The sequence below is a fragment of the Triticum dicoccoides genome, chromosome 1B (assembly GCF_002162155.2).
Source record: "Triticum dicoccoides isolate Atlit2015 ecotype Zavitan chromosome 1B, WEW_v2.0, whole genome shotgun sequence".
NCBI lineage: Eukaryota > Viridiplantae > Streptophyta > Magnoliopsida > Poales > Poaceae > Triticum > Triticum dicoccoides.
The window spans coordinates 503,692,188-503,699,914 of record NC_041381.1 but is presented as its reverse complement, the minus strand read 5'-3'; positions in this window follow the sequence as shown (position 1 = coordinate 503,699,914).

Genomic DNA, 7,727 nt, shown 5'->3' with positions numbered 1-7,727 from the left:
CTCAACGTCGGATTTGTAGTGGATGGTCACCACCAACAGACCTCGTCAAGCTTCTTGTTGCCGTTGTTATCCATTGAGGAGGACACCCGCTCTTGGATGTATGAGAGTGAGATCGGGGAGCGACAAAGATGGTTCTCGCACCTTCTTAAGGGCGGTACACGTGAACAACTATGTTGTGTTCCTTCCGTATTTTCATTTGTATAGACGTAAGTAGGTCCAATGAAATTATTGTTTTATATACATGTGCAGACTATGAAGATAGAGCCACATATAGCCTGAGCACTCCGAATGTTAATAACAGTTTAGCAGACATAGAGTTTAAATTCTGGCAAAGAAATGATAAAAGAGCAGGACGATAAGAGTTATTTACTATGTATAAAAGCATACCGACGTTTAGACACTACTTGCTCGCAAAATTCGTGTGACATGAACAAATGCTCTTTAAACAGAGATGCACAATTAATACACGTGTTTATTCACGGAGGATAGAACGAGCACCTGATCGGTGAACAACAACATCTTAGTCTCGAAGAGGTAAATAGAAACAACAACGACGACGACGACCGATAATAGTACACTAGATCAGAATCGCGCCCTGGCGCGAGGGTGCCGGTCCAAACACCAGGTTTAGCATATGCATTCACACTGTATACATCATACAAAGAATAATGGCCAAGGTAACAGTATTTACAATCCACTCAGTATATACCGTAAAGGAAAATCCAAGGACAATCTATGTACAGTTGTACTCAGCCATCAACCATAGTATCTTAAACTTTAACAATAGGCTTATCAAAATTAAAATGGCCTAAGTAAGCATTGGCCCTAATCCAATACGTAAAATCCATAGCATAGAAAGCATCACAAGCATAGAAATCATATCTTTGTCAGCCAAGCAACCAGATTTAAGCAAAGTAATTTTTGCACTCATTATTATGTCAACCATGATAAAAATAAAAAACTAACAAAGAATCATTCAGAAGTAAGGTTTGTTTGTATGCGCACAATAAGGAGCCACCTAACAATGTATAAACATAGAAAGCACGTAGCACAATAGGTTTAGTAGCAAATATCACAGGCATAGGACGTACAAAAGCACATGGTAGCTTACATACAATCCACAACTTTGCATGTCTTGGGCATAATGTAGACCAGGAGGAATGACGACACGACGCGTTCATACTGATTGGTCCTCCAAGATCCAATGTAGAGGTGTTGAAAAAGATGGTCACACAGATCTTGCCGTCATCATGTACAACACGATCATACTGAGCCGGTGATTAGTGTAAGGTGTGCTAGGAGCATGTCAAGAAATGCCCGGTGTGGGTTCCTAAACACTTGCTTGGTATCCTGTAGTGCCCGAGAACATAAAACATAAGGCCACGAGGAGCTGCTTACAGTAATTGCATCACAGCACGGGAGATATATCAGAGAAATCAGTAGCGGATAAAAGCAGACATAGTGTTAAAAAAAGATACGTTAAGTCTATCGGTTAATCAAATTGTCTTGAGCATGTGATGAGCATTTTTAAGAACAACGGGGCTATTAATCAGTTGAAAATACAACTTGTTTTAGTAAGAGCAGTCGATAAGGTAAGATCAATATGATCACCTTCAAAGACAGAAATCTAATTATCACGTAGAATGCTTGCGCTTTGTAAACAAAATACATCTACATAGAAGGCCTAGACAACATCTAATCAATCGAGGAAACACCTATAGAGCTATTAACTACACGAAGAGCACGTCAAAGAAATAGAGTTAAAATCATCACACTGCCTGGATCTAAATATCACTATTTCTTTACTACTATCTGCGGGCATCAATAATCCCTAGATCAGATGCGTGTTTCTTTGCAGAGTTAGCAATGTTTACATCTGTGAGTACTTCTTTTAATTATAAAAATTCCCGAGTCACACACTCATCATATTTTTGCAACTGTCCAGTAAAATCAGAGAGGGGATAGGACGGGTTTCACCTGACCTGTGCAAGCGCCCGTAGACGGTTGTTAGTGGAGCCAGCGGAACCTGACGAGTCATGGACATCGAGCTCTTCGTCAGCCATCTCCATCTGAACAGAACACGTGGATCCAAGAAATTACTTAGAGGCGGGCACACATTTAGAGTTCAAAAGGAAAAAAACTATGTAACCATCCATTAATGAGGACTGACCTGGTCAGTGGAGCTGAGCTGCGAAGGGAGAATGGAGATAGAGGGCTTGTCCGGGCACCAAGATCTCTAACAATGGGGAAACCCCGTAGTTCGGTCTTTTTCCTCTAGTGAATTCTGCACCATCCTTACATGATTCATTAGCAACCACCAAGAAACGATCTGCAGAAAACAAAATCAAAGTGAAATCAAATGGAATCACATGCAGGAAGCAGTGAAGTACTATACATGCAAAAAAAAGACATGAGGAAGGAAGGGAGCCCAATGGATTATCATTTTCTTCCAATAATTAATTAAATAACATCATCTGCCCCATCATAGGAGCACAAGATGTGTACAGGGCAACAAGAATGCCTCTCATCAGATGGCACTAAGGAAAGCTAATCAGATAGAATACAGAGACGCTAAATGATGGTATGAAGCAGCTCGGTGCATATTGTTATACAGTTCTTGCAATAATGGATCCATAGAGCAGTAGGATATTCAGAACTACATCTCCTGGGAAGGCCATCATGACATTCAGTATTATTTAATAGATCCATATTCAGTATGCTATTCTTGAAATTGGAGGATCACTTCAATCCGGATTTTGCTACATGTGAACTTATCAATGCAATTCATTTGTGCTGCTCTCTCTTCCTAAGCTAACCACGGCCATAACCAGGCAAAAAGGGAGGAAACTGGATGGCATAACTGAAATACCAAGTATACTGGTGGGGCGTAGATGCATACCGAAACGCAACTGTAGAACTGCATGTCATAGGAGAAGAAATAAATCTAGTATATAAATAAGACATAAAACTCTAATAGAAAGAGGAATCAAAATTCCATGAGGGGAATACATCGTAGAATTGGTACTAAAAATTTAATTTGACTAATTTAATGCAGAGACAAATGCAATGAGAAGATAGGAGCATCAATATATATATTCGAGGTCAGTATTCAGTCCCAATCTCTCCAATTCATGCAACATCCTTGCAAGCAAGCATGAGAATTGCAACAATCATCCAGGAACTCATGGTACAACCTACCCAATCTCAACCAGCGCCAAAAATTGGTGATCCCATGAATGCATTAAGTTTGGACCAACTCTCAAAAGTTGTCCCTGAAAAAATTGGACAAAGTGAAACTACTAATACTTTCCACTTACACAAAACAGAAAGCTATGCACGACTCGGCACATACTTAAAATTGCAAGGTTCAACTGAGTTCACTAAAGAAACTGAATTATCCATACACTTGTGCTGCCGAGGATCGTCGTCAGCTTATTTCAAAATTTCAATTTAATACAAAATACAAAATAGTGGCAACTAAAAAAATGGAAGTATAAAAGGAATCATACTTGGACAAAGGAAATTCACTAAACCAAACGAATTTTAAATTTTCACAAGCTATATATTGAAGTCTATACTTGGACAAGCACGTAGATATAACTATGTAAAATCCAGTTCTACTTCATATGCCATGCTTTCGAAAATATCTACAATAAAAGTTGGTTCTTAAGAAAAGAAGATCCACGTTGGAAGAAAAACATCTAGTAAGTTGTCGGCATGGCCGCAAGGGACATACAAAGGTCTTCGTAGCAGCATCTCTTCTGAAAGACCATCGTATGATTCGTATCTCTCTTATCTATCCCAGGCTGTTGCCCATGAAATTTTTCTACTTACACATTTATATAAACAATCGAGGCACGCATCTGCAACCTTAAATTCAGAACACAAATTGAGAAGAAAAAAGTGCAGCCACCTAATGAGAATAACCATGAAAGAACACATACATCTCACCAAACAAAGAACTGGTTGTGAACTTGAGGCCAAGACATAAAACGACATCATAAGAGACACTAAGCTCACCTGTGTCAGCTTGTCGTTCCTGTCGCCGATGGTGTTATTACTTGAGTAAATGATGAGAGTGGTCAGGGCCTTCTTTCCTTCAGTTTCACATCCCTATCTCATGGTGTTTGCACTCTGGGAGCTTTAAGGGCTTGCAGAACAATATCGTTAGAAGCTATTTTCAGGAGTAAAACATAAGGATAGGAAAATCCAATGATCTCCTCTGACATATGGCCAAAACACCCTACAGATAAATTCATCATGCATTTTACCTCGAAAACACGCACTCCTCCCCCCCAAGCCGCTGAAGGAGGAACATGACCATGAGACTAAATAATGGAATTATTCTCATAAATCAGTTAAACTTTTAACAATATCATTACCTAATTATGCTACCAAAACAACTATAAGTTGTTTATCGTCACAAGAAACAACAATATTTTTTACTGTTTAGCCCTAAATGGAGACACCAAATTATGATGTAGATCTTTTCCAAGATGAACACTGAACCCATAACATTGAAATCAAATAAGCCAATGCAAAAGGAAATACAAAAGCGAAACTGATTCATCACCAGCTCGTCCATATGCAATCACCTTGGTCGTGCAAGCATCCACGAAGCACTTTTGCTTGCCGATGATCAACCTTACTAACAGTCCTACAAATCAAAAGAACATATTGATTTAAGGAGGATAAACAAACACAAAAAACTTTCAGATATTGACATAGGCTACCTTACACTGTCCACATATGCTAATTACAATGTTGGTCGTTTAAGACTCTTGGATGGCCTAAAAGGAGCAGTTTTGGTTTCTCTACACCAAGAACAGGAGCAAAGGAGCTCCAGGACAAATATTTTAAACAACATTACACCTAAGGAGCTAGCATTATGTGAAAAGAAATATTCCAATAGAGAGCAAATAAGTCATATTTACTGCAAGAGGATCATGGTCAAATTCAGTATCAGACATGGCTCGAGGCAATGAACAATGCCAAGAAATCAAGTACCACTTAGATCAAAACAACCTAGAACTAAATACACGAAGTAGACTATAATCTAGTGAATGAACATGTGTCAAATCAATCAAATGAGGGAAATCATGGATAACAAAGCGAGGCCACCACCATTGGGGCCTCATGTCCATCTTCTCCAAAGGACTGAGAAAACAAAACTGAATGTTAAACAGTGTTGTATTCCCGATCCAAATTGTGTGAGTAATAGCAGCACCAGAGAAGAGTAAACACGGGAGCGATGCACGGCTAAGGTTAGCTAATCTAGTTCTCTAATTATTGACATGTACAATAAGTAAGAGCATACTAATGCCTTGGACCTGATGCTGCCAGGTAAACAGGCTAAATATCAAGTTATCAACACTGGATAGGAGTGGCACTAATATTGCTGCTTATTGTGAGCCTCATGTGACTCTGGTAGTTTGCATTGACACTGTACACAGTATGACAAAGACTTTAGCTGAAAAGAAATGGTGGACGTAGTAATTAAACAGCCTATGTATAAGAATCCATGTGGATTATTAAGTCATATACCATCAAAGGTTTTTTGCTTCCTGCAATGGACACAAATTTTTACAATATTGAAGGAAATAATTTGGCATAGCTTCATAACTGATTTTCTACCTGACTGTGAGCTACAACCACGATGCCCAAATGCTGGAAACGGCATATGCCAATCAGGATACCTCACAAAATATTCTCAGAATGCATTGACGAATATTTATGCAAACCAACCACTGTTGCGTCACCTTCTCACCTGCAGCTTGGGAGCAGGCCACCACCGTTGACCGCCGCTCTGCCTCTTGTCGGCTAGATCCACCCCTGCTATGGTTGTCGGCGTTGATGGAAAGCAGAGTGTCTTGGAGCGGCACGCCACTGTCGACCATAAAGAGCACTAAAACTTTTGCTAACAATATCATAAGACCAGTAACATATATGTATACATCCTAAATAGTAAATATCGATAATCCTTCGTATCATCTAAGAATAAAATTCAGCTGGTAGGCTTCTCACTATTAATTCAGTAGGAGATGGCTACCTCATCTTTTACTATTTTTTACACCTAAAAGTAAAATATATGGCTTCTCACTATTAATTCAGGAGGTAGGCTGCTCACTGAGAGTTTTTACAATGTCAATCATAGGATTCAATGATTCATACCTCTGTATCGATGGAAAATGCATCATAAACATGATCCTAGTCTTGTTCAGCTACTACATCTTTAAATTTAAGCTGCCGAAGAGTAGGATCTATCACATTTGGGTAGCTTCCTTTGTATTCTTGAGTACAGTGTGATGAACATTATTCAGTGAGAAACCAATTTTGGCTAGCAAGAACAGAGGGTAAGCCTCAAACTCACCATGGCTAAGAAAAGGTCGCCGCTCGCATGAGAGCCAATTTCAACAGAGGGTAAACTCCAAACTCACCATGGAATCCTGCCTTTGCTTCGCTCCTGCTTCTTCTGACAAAATTAACAAAGTTCAAAAAAGATTAGTAGAAGCCCAAGATCCTGGAGGCACAAACTCCAAACATCAGAAATTACTTTTTGAAAAGAAGAAGCAATTTGACCTTTGCTAGGCTAAACAAAAAAAGAAAGATCGTGATAATATTTAGATGACAATCGAGGTGGTTTGCACAATCTGACATATAAGTTCTAACTACACATGGATAAAGACACATGGCCAATTACCTGATAGACCTGTTGTTGTGGTTATTTTGTTGTCCATCCAATAGAAAAGAAAATGTATCCTTTCTTCTGTAGGAATCTGAGAGGGACACACAAGTTGTTCAAAGTTGTCCTGACCAAAGACAGAGTCAGTATAAGACCAAAAGAAGTAGACCAACAATCTTGAGACATCTCATATTCAAATGCATATGCAGAAAGACCTACCCTGGCTACCCTGCAACCAATTTGTCTACTAGTATCAGATAGAAACAAAAAATTCCTTGAGAAAGGATACAACCTCACGACAAATCGGTCCTCCTAAACAGAAAATAAACAGGTACCCAACAAGCTAAGGAAGGCAACAAAAACTACTGTGCAAATACCTAAGACACATCTAGTTCTACCCACCCCCTCAATTCTAACCTATTCACACAATGCAAAATTGAAGAACACAACATCATGAGAAAAAAATGCAAAGCTGGATCTGCCTCTCTATGAACACCACACCAAATTGCTAGGGTTTTCTATTCCACGCTCAGCAGTTTGAAATCTCCAGGTCCAGATTCTCTAGGGAGGGAGAGGGGGAGGGGGGAGAGATGCACCTGGAGGTCTAGCAGGCGCAACACGAAGGAGTGGTGAGCTCATCGTTGCCGCTGCTCTCACGACGAGCTTGCAGTCGCATCGCATCAGCCCGACCGCCGCCGCTACTGATGGCGTCGGCACGGAGAAGGCAGTGACGGAGGAAGCATCCCTCCATCCAGGGAACCACGCCGGGGAGCTCCTGGTCGTCAGGCTGTGCGGCGGCTGCCGCGGCCCCTTACTGCCGTTGGATCAGGCGCGCGAGCTCGTAGGGGGAGCTACAACGCAAGCGGCAGCTGCACCCCTCCGGGTGACGTAGGAGAAGGAGGACCGGCGGAGGAGGGGCAAGAAGGAGCCAACGGGGAGGAGGCGCCGGAGGAGAAGGAAGGAAGAGGCGAGGCCGGGAGGAGATTTGGAAGGAAAGAGAGGTGAGGCGAGAGGAAGGGGAAGGGGGCGGTGCGAGTGCGGCTGT